Source organism: Xyrauchen texanus, chromosome 28, assembly GCF_025860055.1.
Source record: "Xyrauchen texanus isolate HMW12.3.18 chromosome 28, RBS_HiC_50CHRs, whole genome shotgun sequence".
Taxonomy (NCBI): domain Eukaryota; kingdom Metazoa; phylum Chordata; class Actinopteri; order Cypriniformes; family Catostomidae; genus Xyrauchen; species Xyrauchen texanus.
In genome coordinates, this window is record NC_068303.1 from 20,243,308 (window position 1) to 20,266,199 (window position 22,892).

Consider the following 22,892-nt stretch of genomic DNA (forward strand, 5'->3'; position numbering starts at 1 on the left):
ATTGCGTTCATTCCTCAAAACAGTGATTCATTGATGAGTTTCTAGAGAAAGCTGTTTCTTTTTTGTCATTTGTTTTATCTAATATTGACCTTCAGACATGCCAGTCTATTGCATACTTTGGCAACTCATAAACAAAGACAATGTTAAGCTTCATTTAACAAACCAAATAGCTTTCAGCAGTGTTTGATATAATGGTAAGTTATTTTCTAGTACCAAATTAGCAATTTAGCATGATTACTCAAGGATAAGGTGTTGGAGTGATGGCTGCTGGAAATGGGGCCTGTCTAGATTTGATCAAAAAGGACTGTTTTCAAATAGTGATGGTGCTGTTTTTGACATCAGTAATGTCCTGACTATACTTTGTGATCAGTTGAATGCCACTTTGGGGAATTAAATTACCCATTTCTTTGTAAGCAAAATCTGTACATTATTCCAAACTTTTGGCCACCAGTTTATGTGGATAGCAGGACTAAGTTATAAAGGCACCTTATTTTCATCCTAACTCAATATAAAGCCTCTGAAAACCAAATTATTCAGCTTTTGGATGAGCCCATTGATTCTCATTGTGATAATGCACAGTAAATCTAGCAATTCTAAGGAAAAATGTGCTAAAGTACAAATTAGTGTATATTGTGTTTAGCAGCATGTAATTTATGGTGTTTCACAATAAATAACTCCAATAAAAAAATATGGCATAACGGATGAAACTAGAGACTCTGATCTTTTGATTCAAACAGGTTTCATTGTAAAAACCTAATTAGGTTTCTTACTAGATGTAGTTTTGTTATCTTTTCTTCCAAAGACAAACTCTGCTGTGGTCGGCACCATGTTGTTTGGTCACAAGTCCAAACTTTAACCCTTTACTGACAGCACAGTGTCTTCTGAACTGAAATCAGTTGGTTTAAATTAATTTAAATTATGGGTTAGGGAAGCCAAAATACAATGTCCACGCATATGTATGGAGTCGCACGAGGTTAACTTGCTATTAGTATAGCAGATCTCACTCATTTCAAGCTCTTCTTTGTTATAGCAGTCTTTCCCTTGCTCTGTGAAAATATCATGTTGTACTGATGCCCATGAGCTAATTGTGATTTAAATTCCAGGGAAAAAAATGACTGCCATCAAGCATGCCCTTCAAAGGGATATTTTCACCCCCAATGATGAGCGTCTGCTGAGTATCGTTAATTGCTGCAAGGCAGGAAAAAAGAAGAAGAATTGTTTTCTTTGTGCCACAGGTAGGGCACAGACAGTTCACAGAGTAAAATGTTTGTAAAAACATTTATTAATTTTTATTTTTACCTGTAGTAATTCAAACGAAATAAATGTAAAATGTTTCTTTTCTAGTGACAATAGAGCGCCCGGTGCAGGTAAAGGAGATTTCTATAAGAGGCAGATGGCCTGGGAGCTGTGCGACCTGACAGAGGTTGATGCCAAAGATGCCAATAAGGTCAGAGGTCACATCAGTTTACAACATACAAATAGAGCAATTTTTTAAATGCACAACAGAGCCAGATCAGCCTACATATAGCTTACTTATCGTTGCCTCTGCATGTTAAGCTGGGTAGGAGAATGTACTTTAACATCGAAAAGTGTGTTCTGGTGTTCCTTAGTAAATCTTGTTCAACTTTACCCTCAACCCCATTCATCTTAACATTTATATCATCCTGCAGGAGAACCCAGAGTTTGACCTGCACTTTGAGAAGGTTTATCGATGGGTGGCGAGCAGCACAGCAGAGAAGATTTCTTTCATATCCTGTATTTGGAAGCTTAATCAGCGCTACCTTCGGAAAAAAGTAGAGTTTGTAAATGTCAGTCCACAGTTGCTAGAAGGTGTGGCTAGTTACTTTCCCTTGTACTGAAGGAGAGTAGTAGCATGTTATTAAACTACCAGCCAGTTTCTAACATTCAATTACCTTATAGCCTTGTGTAGAGCTGGGCGATTTCATTCCGATTTTATTTTGTATTAATTTGAATTTAAGTTTTTGGCACAATTTTTTGTTTTTTTTAAATCTTGGAATCGAGGTTTTGCATAAAATATTAGCAGACGCTGTAGATGGATACACTGTCAATCCACCTATGGCTGAATAAAAAAGAGAAAAACAAATGTTAACAGCACTTTGCTTTATGCCACCCTCAATCTGATAAGCTGAACATGTGTGGAGATAGGCACGAATGCGTGTTCCAATGTAACATAGGTTAACAACATCAGAGACCGATATAAAAGCCGGTAATATTTCCAGTATGTTTGTACAGTGTGATTTAAGTAGACTTTGTCCATCATGCTTGTTTACACCAGCTTAATCAAACAATAACTATGTTCTGTGTAAGTTGTGTAAGTCATGAAGCACTAAGCTACATTTTCTGAGATGTCAACAGAAATCAATGTGTTAATAATAAAGTGTTAGAACATAAGTGACGTTATGGGCGCTTCATATCAAATCATAAAATGGATAGGCTATAAATGGGAGAATCATACACATCCCTGTTTACCATGATGATTCAGATAGATCGATAATTATTACTTTGTTCTGTGATGTGTTTCAAATGTACTGCATTAAAGCTAACATTTAGGAAGCGAAGCGATCATTTTGACAAACAGCGATATTATTTGATTTTGCTGCTCTGCTCAGCGTGTACCGCTAGAGGGTGCCGCGTGCTAACAGCATTGTCTGACGTCATTATTTTAAAGATCTTTTTTCTTCTTGCAATGCTACTCTGAAATTGTTCTGATATTTGGATTTTATCTGCAGGTGTTTATGGTTATACATACAAATTGATAGATATACTAAAAATAATTTCTAGATAAGCATGACTAATTCTAGATATTGATTTCTAGATTGAACTTTTGATTGAACTTTCTAGGTGGACTTGATTTAGATAAAAAAATAATACCTAAATGGGCTTTTAGGTATTTTGTAGTTTTCCAATTGTATACTTTTATTTCTTAACATCAGTGTTATTTTAAATAAATTAGATTTTGATTTATTTTACTTTTACGCTGTTCAACTTTCTGTGTGTTGCACTTTTTGTGCATTTCTGTTACACATCTTTGTTTTCTATAATGAAAAAAATAGATTTTTCTAATCAGGTTGCCTTGCATTCTAATAAGGAACATGTTATTTGAATCATGTTGGAGATACTTTTTTTGAAAAATAACTTTAAATGTAGGACAATCGAACTGAAAATCATGAATCATCCGTAAGTTTGAAAAAGAAAAAAAAAAGAGAGATTTAATTTTTTTGCCATATCGCCCAGCCCTAGCCTTGTGATAGAATAAAAGTCCTAAAGCATGTATGTAGAACTTTGCTGCAGTAGGAACTGAAACTAGTTTCTGTTTTCCTGCTTCTTGTGGACTCTCAATTTTGCTGTTTCTCTCTTTTTCTGAGCTCTTTGGGGTTCTGCAATGTCTTTGTGAGTGTCCCTTAATGCTTTAAACTGATCTGTACCGTTATCTCAAAATCTCTCACTGGCTAGAGCTTCCTAAAGCTGAAGGTTTGTACTGTGTTTTTGTTCTTTTCCATCTATCATCCATTTCTGTTCTCCACCTTAATTTCCCCTTTCCAGTTTCCACTTATATTTGTTGTGCCCTTCCTTAATTGTCTCTCTTTTCCTCCCATTATTTATTGTTATCTGGATTGTGTTTGTGTTTGTTAATAATGAATGTTTCTTGCAAACTTTAAACTGTTGTGGTGGAACTGTCTGAGAGTACATATATTTGCATACATAAGTTATAAAATTGTGGTTTAAATGAACTGCATCGATCTCCCCAGAGTCAGTCCCTAGTGGAGAGAGTCAGATTGTTGCTGGGGGAGACGAGGATGCTCTGGATGATTACCAGGAGCTGAACACTCGTGAAGAGCAGGACATTGAGAGCATGATGGAGGTATGCGAGTATGCCATCTCCAATGCAGAGGCTTTTGCTGAGAAACTGTCCCAGGAGCTACAGGTCCTAGAAGGGGTTAGTAAAAATGTTTCCTTTTCAATTTAGTTCACTCAACATTGCTGTAAGCACTATGGGGAGTGTCCTTCTACTCGATTTTGCTGAAACGCTACTACTATCACACCAGTCCTCTGATTGGCAATGATGTCTTTGCCCCGACCCTTTAGGTGCACATTTGGCCCATGTAAGTGATACACTTCCAGCAGGTGGAACTTCTCGGCAAGATGCAAACAGAACGACTCATCACCTGTGCTCTGCACCTGCACCGAGAGACTTACCACTCCTCTGTGTGTTCCGGTGAAGAGTTCTCCACATTCTCCACAACTGGTTCTTCGCTTCAAATGCTCATAGCTCATTGTTCTGTTGTAGTGCTTACAGCAATGTTAAGTGAATTGAATTGAAAGGGAACATCTCCGGTTACACATGTAACCTCGGTTCCCTGCGAAAGTTGGCCGCACTACTACTTAAGAGTTTCATAAAACGAGTGACTCACTCTTGTTATTCAGTCTGTGCACCTTAAGGGCTCGGACACCATTGCCAATCAGAGGATTGCAGTGATTGTATAAGGATTTCAGCAAGGTCGTGTAGAAGAACACTTCCCATATTGCTTACAGTAACATCTCGTTCCCTTCATCTCAGGGAACTGAGGTTACATGTGTAACCGGAGATGTTCCCTTTCGTTTAAATTCACTCAAAACATAACATGTGTAAAAGGTTTATGATTAAGCTTTTATACAATGAGCTGTGTGCAATAATAATCCAAAGGTCAATGTTACTTAATAGGTAATCCAATTAATGATTAAGCATCACATCAGTGGTGAAATAACTTTTTATTTTATTTTTGTAATTGTTTGTCATCACATTAAAGCGAAAACAATTTCACAAAATATTGTTTCTGTTAGTTTCCTTGCTATTATTCTTTCTTTCTTGAAGTGTATGGCAGCCCATAGAATCATACATGGAAAAATGCTGAAATATGGCACACTGGTAGGGGTGGTTATGTGTAGCTCCCATACAATATTTGGGGTCTCTAACTCAAACCCTCTAGCGCCACCAACAGTTCAAAGTTTCACGCCATATACATTTGTTTATAGCGCCACCTATTGGTCAAAATGTATAATGAATTACATTGTAGTATTAGCACTTGTACTTACTTTTGTTTTTACTCTACTTTTATTGAAATCATAATCAGTGATATCCAATCACTTCTTCCAATTACTTACATGCTGTTGGTCTGCTTGGCCCTTTAATTGCTTCTTGTAGCTACATATATACATTTTAGTAATTGGTTTCTTTTGTATTGTGAATACAATTTTGGTACAGTGAATATTTTTTGGCATTACTCATGTATGTCTGTTCTTTGGTCAGGCTAACATCCAGTCCATCATGGCCTCTGAGAAGCAGGTGAACATACTCGTGCAGCTGCTGGATCAGGCGCTGGCAGAGGTGGACAACATTGAGGGAAAGTTGTTCAGCTACGAGGAGATGCTGCAGAGGGTAAAGGAGCAGATGGACCAGATCTCTCAGAGTAACCATCTCATCCAAATCAGCAACACCAATAATGGGAAACTACTGGATGAGATATGTTAGGGGACAGTAGAAATTGAAACCAGGATGGTAGAACAGGAGCAGGGGTATGTTATCGGTTTAAGGTTAACAGTATGTTGACACTCCTTAAAGGAATGGTTTGCTAAGTCTTTTGTAAAAGAATGTGTCTGGCCTGCACAAAGCCCAGACCTGAACCGCACTGAACACCTTTGGGATGAACTGGAATGTTGACTGTGAGCCAAACATCATTGTCTGACCACACTGATGCTCTTGTGTCTGAATGGGAGACAATCCCCTTAACCATGTTAGTGGAAAACTAATGATAGTGTGGACTAACTCCCTATTAATTGTGGTTAGGTGTCCTCATACTTTTGGCAATATAGTGTATGTTTGATGTGTTTTTTCTTTTTTACTTGGTTTGAGGCCACATATTGGGATGTTGAGTGTGTGATGTCAACAGAGCATATACTAACTGTCCTCTTATGTTTTTATCATCTCTGATATGTCTATATGCTCTCTGTTTTTAAGTTAATCTCACCATGCCCACTTGCACTGTCATTTAACTTTTTTATTTTTTTTAACCATACCTGGTAGAACTACATGGATCTTTCAAAAGGACACATCAAGGCTTTAAACAAGACCTTAGTTTGCTCAAAAATGAAAATTTTCTCATTTATTCAACCTCATGCCATCCCAAATGTGTATGACTTTATTATAGAACACAAAGATTTTTAGAAGAATATCTCGGCTCTTTAGGTCCATACAATGCAAGTGAATGGTGACCAAAACTGATTTGATTGTTTGAAAAGACATGGATTCTTAGCCTTTATGTGCTTTTTGGAGCTTCAATGTTTTGGTCAACATTTACTTGAATTGTATGGACCTACAGACCTGAGATATTCTTTTTGTAATTAATTTTTTTTAATTAAATCTTACAATAATAAAGAAAAGAAAAAAAAATATATATATATATTATAAACACATTTAAATATACATTTATATACATATATATTAAACATTTAAAACCCACCCCCAAACAAACATCCCTGTTGGCACACATGATATATATATATATATAATCATACTCAACCAAAACTACACTACTCTCTCCACGCCCCACCCCAAGAGCACTCCAAAAACAAAAAATAATTGTCCCATTTCCCGACAAACAAATCTAAGTTACCCCGTCATTTTCACTTAGGGGTGTACTCACTTTTGTTGCCAGCGGTTTAGACATTAATGGCTGTGTGTTGAGTTATTTTGAGGAAACAGCAAATTTACACTGTTATACAAGCTGTACACTCACTACTTTACATTGTAGCAAAGTGTCATTTCTTCAGTGTTGTCACATGAAAAGATATAATCAAATAGTTACAAAAATGTGAAGGGTGTACTAACTTTTGTGAGATACTGTGTGTATATATATATATATATATATAATCTACTCTAGAATAAATCTTATGGACTGATGAAAAACATGTATAGTCCCTACCGGATGGGATCAAATGTCTCCAAATATCTGCAAGACCAAGATTTTTACACATCCTGTGAAGTGTCAATGTTGCTCTTGGGGGCTTACACACTTTTGCTTCACTATGATCAAGGACTGAATCCATCAATAGATTAAAGTCTCCTCCCAATATTATATCATGAAGGATGCCAACCTTCCTTCAAGATCTATAAAATAGCCCTGATCATCAGCGTTAGATGCTTAAATATTAGCCAAAATCAACCTTTGCCCCTGAATTTCTGCTAAAACAATAATGATTCTCCCTACTTCATCTTTAATCTGTTTGAGAATTGTAGATGTTTATTTATAAATGTAATGTCTCCCCTGATCTTACTTGAGCCAGCACTAAAGAAAACATGTCCACCCCATATCTTCCCAATTTTTTCAGCTTCCTGCAGGGAAAGATGCATTTCTTGAAGAAACACTATATCATATTTCTTACATTTAAGAAAATAAATAACCTTCCTTCATTTTATGGAGTGCCCCAACCCATTCACATTCCACATGGAGAGGGACAATCCACTCATATTAACATTTGACATTTTGACATATTAGAATGTCAAAAATTTAATTATTAAGACCACATTCCAACATTAGTACTACATTAAAACAGCAAACTTCCCCATAACTAAAACAGAAAAAAGAAAAATGTGCACGCTAGAGGTGTGAATCTTCACTGTCCTCACGATTCGATTACAATTCAAAGGGTAACGATTCATTTATAAAATGATTCTCGATGCATCACGATGCATCTTGTCCTTCAATATCTTTCTTTTTTCAGTTTCTTAAAAAAAAAAAAAAAATGACTCTCTATTTTTTCCCTTTCAGGCTTTTATTTAACAGCTGTTTTAAAAATAAAAAAATAAAAATAATTATGAAATGAAAACATTACCAGCATCTCACGAACCACTGCCTCGTCATTATTTTCTTCTGTGTTTTCCCCCGTTGTGTGCAAATCAGTGCAATTATGGGTGCAAGCTCATCTCTCATGTTGTTTGTTGGCTTCTTATCACGAATAATCTCTTCCGGTGCTATGTGTGTTGGTTTGTGAAAGAATTTCGGGATCGTAGTTTCATTTGGGCACAAATTGTTTCCACATCTGTCTTTGGCACGCACCACTGCTCTGCTATGATTTAAACTAAACTCCGAATCAGTTCTGATTCTTTTGAGAATCGATTCAGAATCGTTTGAGTATGAATTACGATGTATCGCTGAAACGATTTATTCCAACAGCTCTAGTGCGCATTAAACCCGCGCACGACAGTGCCAACCGACGTTCATCCCTCTAAACTCAAAAAGTCCCTGCACGCCTATGAGAGCCCCAGCGACAACTTTGCCATTGGATTGCCCAAGTTCTATAAAAATTTTGTGAGACAGAATTGCATAACAGAAAATAATCTATAAAACAAACTCAAAATAAACACAAGGATCGTAGATTAATTCACAAAATTGTCTCGAAGGTGTGTTCCTTCACAAAACAAATTCCAGCCACTAGCTGTACCAGCGCACACACACACACACTAAAAAAAAAAGCTTTTCAGTTTCTTTGGACAGTCAAACAAATGATCTTTCATCTGGCTGTTTAATGAGTGCAGGAGATTACCTAATCATTCCAATGTTCTGCAAAATGTACTCCACAAAACAAACTCCATCGAGTAGGAGGCATAAGCACAAAGAACGAGCAGATTCATCCATAACTGTCCTGAAGGAGTGTTATTCCACTAAACAAACTCCTACCGCTAGGCAGAACTAGCACAAAAAGAAACAAAAAGGTGCCCAGCTTCCTCAGACAGTCAAGTTTCTATGTACAGCAATTCAAACTCACTTGGGGGCCACATGAGAAACATAAAATTTTGCATCCATCCTTGGTATCTATTCTCAATTTGGCCGGAAACATCAGACCAAAAGCGATTTTCTGTTGATGTAAGCTTTTTTTTTGTATTCCTTGAATCGATCACGTTTCTCTCTTGTCGAATTCGCAAAAATCTGTGAACAAGAAAATGTTGTGTTTTTTCCAAGAGAGCTTTCCTTTGCTCCTCGCCTCCAACACGAGATCTTTATCTGATGATCTCAGAAATTTGTCCAGAATTGATTGGGACCTGTCTCCCTCAGCCGATCTCCAAGCCAGGACTCTGTGAGCTTGCTTGATTTCCAGCTTATGGCCTGTTATGTCAAGCAGACTCAGGAAGTGCTTATCTAGGAATTTCACCATATATCTGCCATGCTCAGGAATTCCAACAATTCTGACGTTGTTTTGCCGATTATGATTCTGCAAATCCTCCAACTTTTTGAAAATGCGTTCCAAGTCTATATTGGACGCTAGCAAGTTATCAGCTAATTTCCTCTCCGATGACTCCAAATAATCAATCCATCTCTCGATGTCCCCAATTCTTGTAACCAACTCAAATAATTAAATTTCCTTCACAGTAATCAATCAACGTATTACAGCAAGATCCTCTAAGTCAGCAACAACTTTTGCCAGCATCACAGACATGCTCTCCAGTTGGTGTTGAATTTCTCGCGCCACACCATCCAAACAGAGTCCCTGGTCTGTGGGCCTGAAGCACCAGCTTGAGCACTTAAGCACTTAAATTTTTTGCCATGGTGACTTCATAGAACAGTTGTGTAGCAGGGTGTGTCGAATCTCACCGGATTATGACATAAAAATAATTAAAAACTAGCAAAGTGTGCAGCACTCACCATTTACAGCGGTCTTCTGCTCCTCGCATGGTGTCATGTGACATCTCAAGCTGAGATATTCTTCTAAAAATCTTTGTTTATGTTCTACAGAAGAAAGAAAGTCATACACATCTGGGATGGCATGAGTGTGCGTAAATGATGAGGGAATCTTTGGGTGAACTTTACCTTTAATCAGATTGTTTAGCAAATTATTTAGAAGTCCAAAGAGTTCAGTTTTCCTGTAAATTTAGCACTTTTTGCAGGTGTCCATTAACAGTATTGAATATATTTGTGTTATGTTCTGTTGTAGGTCATGATAAATTGATGTCAGTCAAGCAGCAGCAGCATCTGTTTTGTGACCTCAGAGATTCTTTTGCCCGACGTCTCTCCAACCACCTCAACAACGTGTTTGTACACCAGGTAAGCTACACTCACATGTAGGACATCACACACACATAATCACGGGTATTACTTGGACAAGTTCATCTACTTGATGTTATTCCACAAGATACAGGTGAAGAACACATGCATGATTGTTACATACACCTTTCTAAGCATACTTGCCACCAGTCCTGTCTCTATTCCACTTTACTTCACTGTGCTCTCTGTTCCTCTGTCAGTTCAACCACTTCAGTCACTTCAAAATGACCATCCCTCAATTCTATAGGTCGTCCTGTCTATCACTCCCTGTGAGTACGGCCAATCCAGCACCCTCTTTGACCTGCCCACTCTAACAGTCACGCAACTTCACTTCCTTAACTGTCTCATCAAATGCATCTCTTTCCCTGGAAATTTTAAATTTAAGCATGTTTATGGTGATGTAGATCAAATGTTCTCATTTTAGGATTCTAAATCTGGCTCTACGCTAGCTGATTTTCCAATGATATTCAGGTGTTAGCTTCATTATCATAATCACCGGCCAGACAGAGGGAGACAGGCGCCTATTAGCGCCTCTCAGTTGGAGGTGTTAATCACATAACCGTCAGGACTCCCTGCTGAGATACTTGCTTCAAGCACTGAAAAAACACATTTGGTTTGAAAAAATGATTCTGTCACTTGAGAAAAACTGCAAAAGCAACTAATGACTGAAAAAAATAACATTGACGGACATTTGAACGTTTTGGTGATTTTAAAATATAACCTTATGAAAGCCAACTGAACCAATCAGGCAAACTACAGGTCTGAAAACTCCCCAAATCACTATATTGCAATTGCAGTTTTACATTGATATTTTTTCAGAGAGAGATAGTTGCGGTGAGTGATTATGTGTTTCACCCCTCCACCATTTTTAATCAGCATGTGTGTTATACCTGTGACTGAAGAGAGCAAGATCCCAGCAAAACAGTCTGCATGTGTGACGCCTTCTGCCAAAACAAGTTGTTTCGAGTCTGCTAGTGTAAAGCCAGCTTAAGATGATTGCCCCAAAAACATCCCTGCTGACATCAGACTCGTATTATTAGCTCTTCATTTTGACCCCTTAATATGTGAAGGGGTCTTCATTGCCTTGTTTTGCTTAGTCTTTAATGGAATTATGAGGTGCTCGTGAGAAGATTGGCCTTGTCAGCATGCACTTCCAGCAGTGTATGTCCTTTAGGTCCTGGATGTTTCATAGATACTTTCAGAAGTAACTGCTTGACTTAGAGAATAGATCTCAAAGCCATACTATCAGTTTCAATATGTCAGCTTTCATGAACCCATGAGGCTTGGTGATAAACAGCAAGTAAACATTTTGCCCGACTAATTACTGTTTGTGCTCTGATTCAGTGGAATGACATTACAACAGCAAACCTGATCTCATTGTGGGATTGAGTGGTCGTGTTTGTGTTTTTCTTAATACTGACTTAGGAAACTGTTTGCATCCACAACTTTTGTTAGGAAAGTGAACTGTTTCCATACTGTCTGTTTTTCTCTCTGTTTGCCTGTGTGTAGGGACATGATCAGAGTTCAACACTACCCCAGCACACAGCTGAGCTGACTTTACTAAAACACAGCCCTCTGCACAGAGACCTGCTTCGATATGCCAAACTAATGGAATGGCTGAAGAACATCCAGAGAGAGAAATACGAGGGTCTCTCCAGAGTGAGTGCCATGTGATCACTGTTCTGATTATCACAGTCATTATCATCATTATGATTGATGTCACAATACCATTAAGGTTTGAAAGCATTAGGTTACATGCAAAATTGAGCATCGTTCCATCTTGATTAAATCAAAGTGAATTGAAGATATATTGGATTGTGTATTTTTAAACTTCATAATAATCAATCAATTAATACTTCATAAAGAGCAAAAAAAAAAAAAACATTGTTACATAGCTATAATCTAGTGATGTATAAAGTACCGGTACTTTAGTACCAAGTCGATACTAAAATAAAAATACAGTACCTTGCAAAAGTTTTAGGCACTTGTGTAAAATGTTACATATTGAGGATGTCTTTAAAAATACCGGGGACTCGATTTGGATGGCACAGCTGGGGAAATTCAGTATCAACTGTCTAACATGTTTGTGATTCTGATGAAGGTTGTTGCCGAATTGGGGGATTTCGCTGTAATATATCCAAACCTGCAAAAATAATAAATAAATAAATAAATGTAATAATAAAAAAATAACTAAAGGAATAAATGTCTTGATAAAACATATATAATTATTTTTTAATTACATTTATTCCTGAATGTATTATTGTATGACTTTATTCGTTTATTATTTTCTATATTTATTTTTAACTTATTTTTTTATTTATTCATTTATTTTGCATTGTTTATTATTTTTTTATTTATGTTTTCATTTATTTTTTATATTTATTTATTCCCACATATATTTATTTCCATATTTATATATTCCCACATATATGTATTTATTTATACATGTATTTATTTTTACTTTTCTGTGTGCAATATGGAAATGAGGCAGGCGGTCCTTGTGTAGCTCCAGTGCATCATTGGTTGAGAGCTCAATAGTACTTATCGGGAGCAAATAAGATGGACGTCACACCTTAGCACCCTCTGACTCACACAGATTTAGAATATGCAGGGAAACGTTTTGCAGAGAGTTTAACACTCCAGGATGTCCTTCGACATTCATACCAGCATACAGCTCTCCTAAAACATCAATAAGCACCTCTACTCTAAATGAAACGTAGTCATTTGATGCGTGGTTATCGACTTCATTCGCTAAGTTGCGAAACTCTCTAGATATACGTGAAGCGTAAGCTATAGATTTTTTATATTGCTGAACTTATACATACATACATACATAAATGATCAGGGAAATGAAGCATGGTTGTATCTTTTACAATGAACAATCATAACAACAGAAAATCAAAATATGAAGTTATATACGCAGAAAAAAATGAAAAGCATAAGGTTAAATCATATCATTTATGAAACTTGCTCATTTTGTGGTTTTGTTGAAGAAACAGCTCACCATTTATTTTGTGATTGTAGTATAACCAATAAATCTTGGATTGGCTTAAGCTCTTATGTTTTTAGACCCACAAATAGCTATAGTTTACACAATATGGCTATGACCTAACATCACATCAAAACAAGTCAAGAGTAATCGAGCACAATGGTAAGCAGGACCAGCCCACATAATTGTCATACAAGAGACAGAAATGTAAGAATAAATATAAAAATAAATACATGTGGGAATATTTAAATATGGAAATAAATACAGGTGGGAATAAATAAATATAAAAATAAATGAATGCATAAATAAATAATGATAAAAAAAATTCATGAGTAACTTTCATTAAAAAGTAATTATATTTGTTTTATCAAGACATTTATTCCTTTATTTATTTTCTTATTATTACATTTATTTATGTATGTATTTATTTATTATTTTTGCAGGTTTTGTCCTCCATAGTAATACGCCGATTGATTATGGCGATGGAAACAAAATTCTCTGAGTTGGTTATAAGAGTGGCAGATGTTGAGAAACGGATTGATTATCTGGAGTCATCTGAAAGGGAAATATCCGCTTATCCGCTCGTGAAATTTTGGAAAATGTTAATATGAGTGGGTTATCTTTCTCCACGTGGAATGTGAATGGGTTGGGGCACCCCATATGATATAGTGTTTCTTCAAGAAAATTTGGGAAGTTATGCTGTGGACATGTTTTCTTTAGTTCTGGCTCAAGTAAGAGCAGGGGAGTCATTACATTGATAAATAAACATCTACAATTCAAATGTCTCAAACGGATTAAAGATAAAGTAGGGAGAATCATTATAGTTTTAGGCTAATATTTATACACCTAATTTTGATGATTAGGACTTTTTTATAGATCTTGAAGCGATGGTGCAAGCCGTTGGCACCCCTCATGATATAATATTGGGAGGAGACTTTAATCTATTGATGGATTCAGTCCTTGATCATAGTGAAGCAAAAGTGTCAAAAAGTCACCTAGAGCAACACTGATGCTTCACAGGATGTGTAAAAATCTTAGTCTTACAGATATTATCGACTTTTGAACCCGTCTGGCAGGGACTATAAAAGTCCCTCATTTCATCTGTTGTTGATTGTTCAATTGGAAACAGTTTAGAAATGTTGCCACAAAAGGAGAAAAATAAATCATATAGTTGGAGGATAATGTATCCCTTTTGCAAAATCTTGATTTCCAACAAATGTTAAAGACTGAAATGTATGTTTATATGGAGACCAACTGGTCTTCAGTATCTTCTGTGGGCATGGCTTGGGAGGCACTTTAGGTGGATCTTAGGGGCTGGATCATACAAGATGCCTCATTCATCAAAAAATCGTGGCGTTAGAAGGGAATATTAAAAGTGCAGAGGCAGAGTTGAAGTGCCAAATGTCATCTGATGGCCTCCGAGATCTGACCTGATTGAAAGACAGATATAATACTATTTGTTCGTGGAAGGTGGAGATTTGGCTATTCAGGGCAAAACAGTAGTGAAGCTTTTGGCTAGATATATAAAGTAGAGAGAGTCTTTTTCTACCATTCCCTCAGTGAAATCTGCTGGTGGTGACATTTTTACCTGGGCCATTGATATTAATAATGCTTTTAAAGAATTCTATCTTGATCTATATAGTTCCACATCTTGTCTACTGATGTAGGTATTGGAAACTTTGTGGAACCATTAGAAACACCCTAAACTGATGAATGAGCAAAAAAATTATTTTGATTCTGTGATAATTAAATCGACAAGCTCCTCCAAGTTTAAGTCCTTACCTACAGGCAACGCTCCGGGGCCAGATGGTTTTGCCACTGAATTTTTTAGATCTTATGCTACAGAATTGGCTCCACTTTTGTTAGAAGTTTATATGTAATTGTAAGGAGTCCACCTATTGGCCCAAGGACGACATCCATTTATTGGATTTGAGTTCCATGTTTTATCATTTATTCTTTTCTTTATTTCATCTGACTCCAATTATGAAAAAACATCTTTGATGTATCTATGCTATGAATTTAAGTTTTGTATCTTATTGTTTTTAGCAATTCTATCTTCTAGACTGTATTTGTTATTTTAATGCTATTTGGGTCCTGTGCCAGCCAGATGCAGGTCCTTTAACTACAAAACAAATTTTTTAGACTAAGTCCATATAGGTTCTCGGTTTGATCCGTTTAGTCTTATTTCTTATTAGATTCTCAACTCACCGTTTAGCCCCAGTTAATTAAGTTCTGTTTTACAGATTGTCAGTCCTTACTCTTATTATTCCCGTTTAATTCTACTTGACTAAGTCCTTATAGGTTCTCTGTTTGCTGTTTAGCCTTTAACTTAACTAATGGGTTACTTCTGATGTAGCTTAGTTAAGCCAACTCTGACCATATATTTGTAGATAATAAGAAATATACTAAAAACAGTCCTTCAGAATGAATACAAAATTTACAATTTATTTACCAGGTAAAATAATAAATTCATTAATATCATTGTGGCGTGGGGACGTGGTCATGTGTCGGGTCTGCGGGAGAGAGAGAGAGCGGTAAGGCTTGTCACCTGGTTTGTAATTAACCCTAACACTTGTGTCTTGTTATAGTGATGCGGAGCGAGACATAAGAGGAGCGCTGAGTGCCCAGAGAGGGAGAGAGAACCCTGAAGCCTTTCTGCTCTCTCTCTCTCCCCGAGACCGACACATGACCACGTCCCCACGCCACAATCATCTGTGTAAGTGTTTATATGACTTGGTTCTCGAGTTCTTTGACTTTTACAATATCTTAAACCAGCCTTACAGTAATCATTAAAGAATACAAAGCTTCAACCATGACACAAGCCCGTATTAGTCTGATTCTTAAAAAGGCGTTTGATATGGTAGAATGGGATTATCTTTTTAAGATTTTGGAAATGTATGAGTTCGGGACTACATTTATTGGTTGAATTAAATTACTATATAGACACCCTGTAGCAGTGGTACAAACAAATGGATTAATTTCAGATTATTTTACTCTGAATAGGGGCACCCAGCCTTGTACTTTGTACTGATTTGGGAAGTAGCACACCCCCCTAAAGCAGCAGATAATTTGGATGAGGTGATTACTGCTTTTGGAAAAGGTCATGAGGCATCAGTGTATTACTCACTGTTATTTCAGAGTCTGGGGGACAGAGCTTTAACATATATAAAGAGATTATGGCAGGTTATTTTGAGGGGTTGGAGGTTAGCTGGTGCACCCCCATTTACGGAGTGGTGCATGGAGATAGGAAGGGTAGCGGCTTATAAGGAGGTGTCATTGGGAAGACAGGGTGACATGGATTTGTTTGTCTGGAAATGGGGCAGTATTTGGAGATTTTGGAGGGCTCTTGGGTGGGCGTGGAGAGAGTAGTATAGTTTTATATATATAAATGTATATGTGTTTTTCTTTTTTTTAAATGTAATATTCACTGAAGTAATATTAATAATAATAAATAATGATTAATAAATTATAATAATGCAAATTAAGCAATATATCACAAGCAACAGTGGTGTTGCACTGAATGATGATAAAATACACTTTAAAACATTCTGGGTGAAAAAAGGATTTGGTAGAAAATAAAACAGTAGTGCCCTTAAAAAACACTTAAGCATTGCATAATTTATTGAGAAACACTTGAAGAAAACATGCATTTCTTTTAATGTATTAATTTCATTGAAATTTTACTTTAAGTAGGCTGAAGGAGTGTGTTCAATACACTACCATATTAGCATATTTTCACTGTGATTTCGAAATTGGTATAGAGAACCATGAAATTTCACTGGTATCGGTATGGACTACTGAAATGTTGGTGTCGTGACAACACCGCTATAATCATACATAGTTTCTGTAAAACTGCAGATTGCCATTACAACATCACAATAACTAGAAAGCCTAATTTATATTATGGAAGAAGCCAAACTTTTTTCTCCTGGACAAACCTATGCGAACAAAGCTGGCACACTGCGTTGTTTTAAAATTAGTTAGTTGAGGTTGACATAAGCACTGCATTTCAGCATATTTTAGGCAAAATAAAGAAGCCTTTTCGCCCAGTAAATATAAATTATCCTAGCATTACTAGCTGTTAGTCATTAAATCATAAAACATTAGTCAGAACATCCATCATTACTGCTTGTTTTAATGATCATTACCAACATTAATGTTGCAAAAGAAGAAGAATGGATATCAGTAGTGCATTATCATTATATTCAATAAAATACAAACTTGTTTGTGTGACTTAAGTGTTCAAAATATTTTTGCAGTTACTGTAAATTGTGACAGATTTCACTGTAGTTAGAATGCATGCATTGTAATATGAACCCTTTCAGATCACCATGTTGTTGACAAGGTAAGTTAAATGAAAAATCGTACAAAGCATGCACATTCAAACAATATAATGAATACAGGTGCATAACCAAAAACGTACCTTCACAAAAATTCAAGGAAAGTCAGCAATGATGTAACGAGCTCACCATAGAATTTAACAAACTTGACGTGAACATGTAGCTCGAAACGTCACATTTGTTAAATTCTTTGGTGAGTTCATTAGGGAGTTTTTGTGAAGGTAAGTTAAATTGAAAAAATACTTTTCTTTGAAGCAAGTATGCCTATTACGTATTTAATATCAGAATTGTCTGTAGTCATTTCAGTGTGGTGAGTTCTTGCTCTGATGGGTTCTCCTGACTCTCTCAGGCCTTCACGGGAGTTCAGGGAAACTGACAGGCTCCACCTCCAGTCTGAATAAACTGGCTGTGAGCAGTACCAACAGCAGGCGCTCTCAGTCCTCTTCTCTGCTTGATATGGGCAACATGTCCGCCTCTGACCTGGATGTAGCAGACAGGACCAGGTTTGATAAGGGTGTGCCACCACTAAAACTTTATAGATTTACAGTAAATGTCATGTTCACATAATAGAGGCACAGAGTTTCAAATAGAAATGTTTACAGTGTATACCCATGAACAAATCCAAATGGAGTAATTTGCAGTAATTGTAATACTTCCCTTCATCTCATGCCTATAAACAACCCTTACCCGAGTTAAAAACAGTGAACTGCATGGCCTCTTGTATCTTATTGCTGTGTTTGAAGGGATGGTTAGAGATAGATCTACTCATCTTCATGCCATCCCAGATGCGTATGACTTTATTTCTTCTGCTGAACGATTTTCAGAAGAATATTTCAGCTCTGTAGGTCTTCACAATGCAAGTGAATGGTGAACCAGAATTTTGAAGCTCTAAAAGTCACATAAAGGCAGCATAAAAGTAATCCATAAGACTCCGGTGATTTATGCAATCACTTTGGGTGAGAAAGAGATCAGTATTTCAATCTTTATTTACTATAAATATCCACTTTCACTTTCAGATTGTGATAGTGGATATTGAAAGTGGAAAAGGATTAAAATATTGATCTCTTTTTTACCCACACCTATTAAATAGCTTTTGAAGATATAGATTTAACTACTGGAGTCTTATGGATTACTTTTATGCTGCCTTTGTAGTTTTTGGAGATGAAAAGGTCTGGTCACCATTCATTTGCATTGTATGGACCTACGGAGCTGAAATATTTTTCTAAAAATCTTTGTGTACATCTGGGATAGCATAAGGGTGAGTAAATGATGAGATGATGTTAATTTTTGAGGTAACTATTCCTTTAAATGTGGTTAAATACTGAAATTTGTTGTACAGACTGAAATGTTTATGGCTCTTCTGCATGTTGTGTCTAGATCTTTGAGCAGGTTTTGAGTGAACTGGAACAACTGTGTCTGGCTGAACAGGACTTTATCAGCAAGTTCTTCAAGCTGCAGCAAATTTCAACAATAGCTCAGGTGAGGATCAGCCAAAAACCATACAAGTCTTGGTGTTTGTGTTGTCGTAATAATATTACAAACACTTTCATTAGGGAGAGAATGTGGGTGATGCAGATGGACACCAGACCAGTCAGTGAACATAGACATTCCATATCTGAGTGAGTGACGGTTCTCTTCTCAGCTCATTCATTTCACTATAGCAATCATCCATCAGCAGTCAAAAGCTATGAAGTTAACTTGGTTCAAACCAATGTAAATGGACATATGCTCTTTTCTTTTCTAGGAAGCACATGGTTCGAATGATAATGAATAAGATATTTCAGAGCATAGAGATGGAGCTGAACAGTCTTATAGCTTTAGGTGATAAGATAGACAGCTTCAACTCTCTGTACATGCTGGTAAAGATGAGTCACCATGTCTGGACAGCCGAAAATGTTGATCCTGCCTCCTATCTCAACACAACACTTGGCAATGTGCTGGTCACTGTTAAAAGAAACTTTGATAAATGCATTGTGAGTTGCGCTCATGTTAGTCTAGTTTGATTTTTTTTATTTATGGTGAATGAAAAAGCAGATGCTAGGCTGTATTTTCTTGAAACCAACAAGAGCTTAGCATTTGTATCTCCTGATTTATTTAAAAAAAAACTCTCAGTCTGGTCAAATTCGTCAGATGGAAGAGGTAAAGATTTCAAAGAAGAGTAAGGTGGGACTCCTGCCTTTTGTCTCTGGCTTTGAGGAGTTTGCTAAGCTGGCAGAGGCTATTTTCCGGAATGTAGAGCGACGGGGTGATCTAGACAAGGCCTACATTAAACTCATCAGAGCAGTTTTCAATTATGGTGAGTAAAGGTAGACCGATATATCGGTTTTATTGATTAATCTGTGCCGATAGTTGCTTTTTGGAACTAATGGCTATCAGCAGAAATCGATGCTGATACTTTCCAATATTTGTTTTTTTCATTCTTCAGCAATAAACCTCTGGTGAAATATATATATATTTATATACACAAAATTATCTGGTAAATATATAGGCTATATAAAGCTTAATTTGTTAAATAATTCCATATAGAGCATTCTGGTTATTATTGGAGTAGTGGTTCCACAATAAACTGCTTTTGGAATTTTGTCAATTTTGGACTCTTGTAGCCTCAATGTCTGTGCCCCATCATAGTAAGGAAACTGAAAAATCCTCTATGGGTCGACCTCTAATGGTGAGGCTCTTAACCAGTGGGGCCTCTTCACTTTTGATGACATGAAAAACTTTGATTGGTTATTTATGGGAAGCCATAAGTTTAATTCTGCATTTGAGGCGGTTGCTCAGATATATATATATATATATATATATATATATGTATATGTATATATATATATATACACAGTGCTTCCGGAAAGTATTCACTGCTCTTGTTATGTTATGTTATGTTATGTTACAGCGCTGTCTGATTCCAAAATGTCTTTTTGTGTTTGATGCTACAAGCTTGGCACACATATATTTGGGCAGTTTCTCCCATTCTTCTTTGCAGAACCTCTCAAGCTCCATCAGGTTGGATGGGGAGAGTGGGTGCACAGCCATTTTCAGATCTCTCCAGAGATGTTCAATCGGGTTCAAGTCTGGGCTCTGGCTGGGCCACTCAAGGACATTCACAGAGTTGTCCCATAGCCACTCCTTTGTCATCTTGGCTGTGTTGGAAGATGAACCTTTGCCCCAGTCTGAGATCCAGAGCGCTCTGGAGCAGGTTTTCATCAAGGATGTCTCTGTACATTGTTGCATTCATCTTTCCCTCAATCCTGACTAGTCTCCCAGTTCCTGCCGCTGAAAAACATCCCCACAGCATGATGCTGCCACCACCATGCTTCACTGTAGGGATGGTATTTGCCAGATAATGAGCAGTGCCTGTATCCTCCAGACATGATGCTTGCCATTCAGGCCAAAGTTTCATCAGACCAGAGAATTTTGTTTCTCATGGTCTGGGAGTCCTTCAGGTGCCTTTTGGCAAACTCCAGGCGGCTGTCATGTGCCTTTTACTGAGGAGTGGCTTCCGTCTGGCCACTCTTCCATACAAGCCTGAATGGTGGGGTGCTGCAGAGATGGTTGTTCTTCTGGAAGCCATCAGGTTCTTGGTCACCTCCCTGACTAAGGCCCTTCTCCCCCGATCGCTCAGTTTGGCCGGGCGGCCAGCTCTAGGAAGAGTCCTGGTGGTTCTAAACTTCCATTTACAGTTGATAGATGCCACTGTGCTCATTGGGACCTTCAATGCTGCAGAAATTTTTCTGTACCCTTCCCCAGATCTGTGCCTCTCAACAATCCGGTCTCGGAGATCTACAGACAATTCCTTGGACTTCATGGCTTGATTTGTGCTCTCACATGCACTGTTAACTGCGGGACCTTATATAGACAGGTGTGTGCCTTTCCAAATCATGTCCAGTCAACTGAATTTACCAGGTGGACTCCAATCAAGTTGTAGAAACATCTCAAGGATGATCAGTGGAAACAGGATGCACCTGAGCTCAATTTTGAGTGTCATGGCAAAGGCTGTGAATACTTATGTACATGTGATTTCTTTTAGATTTGTTTTTTCCATTTTTTTTTTTTTTATAAATTTGCAAAGTTTTCAAACAAATTTCTTTCACGTTGTCATTATGGGGTATTGTTTGTAGAATTTTGAGGAAAATAATGAATTTAATTCATTTTGGAATAAGGCTGTAACATAACAAAATGTGGAAAAAGTGAAGCGCTGCAAATAATTTCCGGATGCACTGTGTGTGTGTGTGTGTGTGTGTGTGTGTGTGTGTGTGTATATATATATATATATATATATATAAGACAACATGAAACGGACACCCTCAATTATCTAGAAATCTTTTTAAATAATAGTGAAGTGATTTAAGCAGAGTGAAATCTTCTCTTCATTGCTCCTGTTCGTATTGACTCAATAATGATTGGACTCTCTGTCCATTTGTGTATTCTTTAGTGGAAAAGGTGGCCAACGAAAGCCAGAAGACTCCACGTGATGTGGTGATGATGGAGAACTTCCACCATATTTTCTCAACATTGTTTAGCCTGAAGATCTCTTGCTTGGAGGCAGAGAGAAAGGAAGCCAAGCAGAAGTACACAGAACACCTGCAGTTCTACGTCATCAACTCACTGGGCCAACCGCTGGAGAAACTTAATGTGAGCTGGGGAAAATGTTTATGGAAACTTGAAATCAGGAGTGTGCCAGTAGAATATCCACGTAGACTCATCAGAAATAAAACTGAAATACTTTTAAATTATAGATATAATTGTAATTGGATTCTTGACTCCTTAGCGTCAACAAGAAAATAAAGATATAAAACTAAATTCACTTAAAGAACATGGATGACAGTACTGCAGGGCTCCACAGAGCATTTTATAAATACAGATATGAATGACGCCAAATCATTTGAATGAACAATAACTAATGATTTGATTAGCATAAAGTTATTATTATGTCTTACCAAGAAAATTTCACTTTTATATTGGTGGTCCCTCATTTGCTGAGAGCTGACTGGGTGGTCCCTGAGTCTGTTAAGATCAAAACCCCCTGTACAAAGAAATTATAGTTTTGCCTTAAAGGGATAGGGCATTTCACCCATACCTCCTCTCCATGTATGTGCAGAGAGGGATGGGTAGTCTTCCTGGATTTTCTGAAGTCTACAATGATCTCTTTGGCTTTTGTGGTGTTCAGGGCCAGGTTGTTTGTCCGTACACCACTCAACAACATTTTACAATGTGACAGGACATTATCATTGGTTGTATATAAGAAAAATTGAGACAAATCTTTGATTCTTTCTGCTGATCTATGAATGCATTCTCATCAATTAATGCACTTGATCCACAAATAGAAAAATAAAAGTCTCAAAATACAAAGAAATGAAAGCAAATAGACACAAACATGTCAATGAATGCATACGTCACTTGATCCACAAATGCATATTCAATGATTGACAAGGCCATTTTGTGTTTAATTTGGAATGTTTTCCTTTGGTT

The 22,892-nt window shown here is 37.0% G+C and overlaps 1 pseudogene; it reads left to right on the forward strand.

The window, feature by feature from the left end:
- Nucleotides 1–1,111: 1,111 nt before the first annotated feature.
- Nucleotides 1,112–22,638, forward strand: LOC127622488 (exocyst complex component 1-like; annotated as a pseudogene).
- Nucleotides 22,639–22,892: the final 254 nt, after the last annotated feature.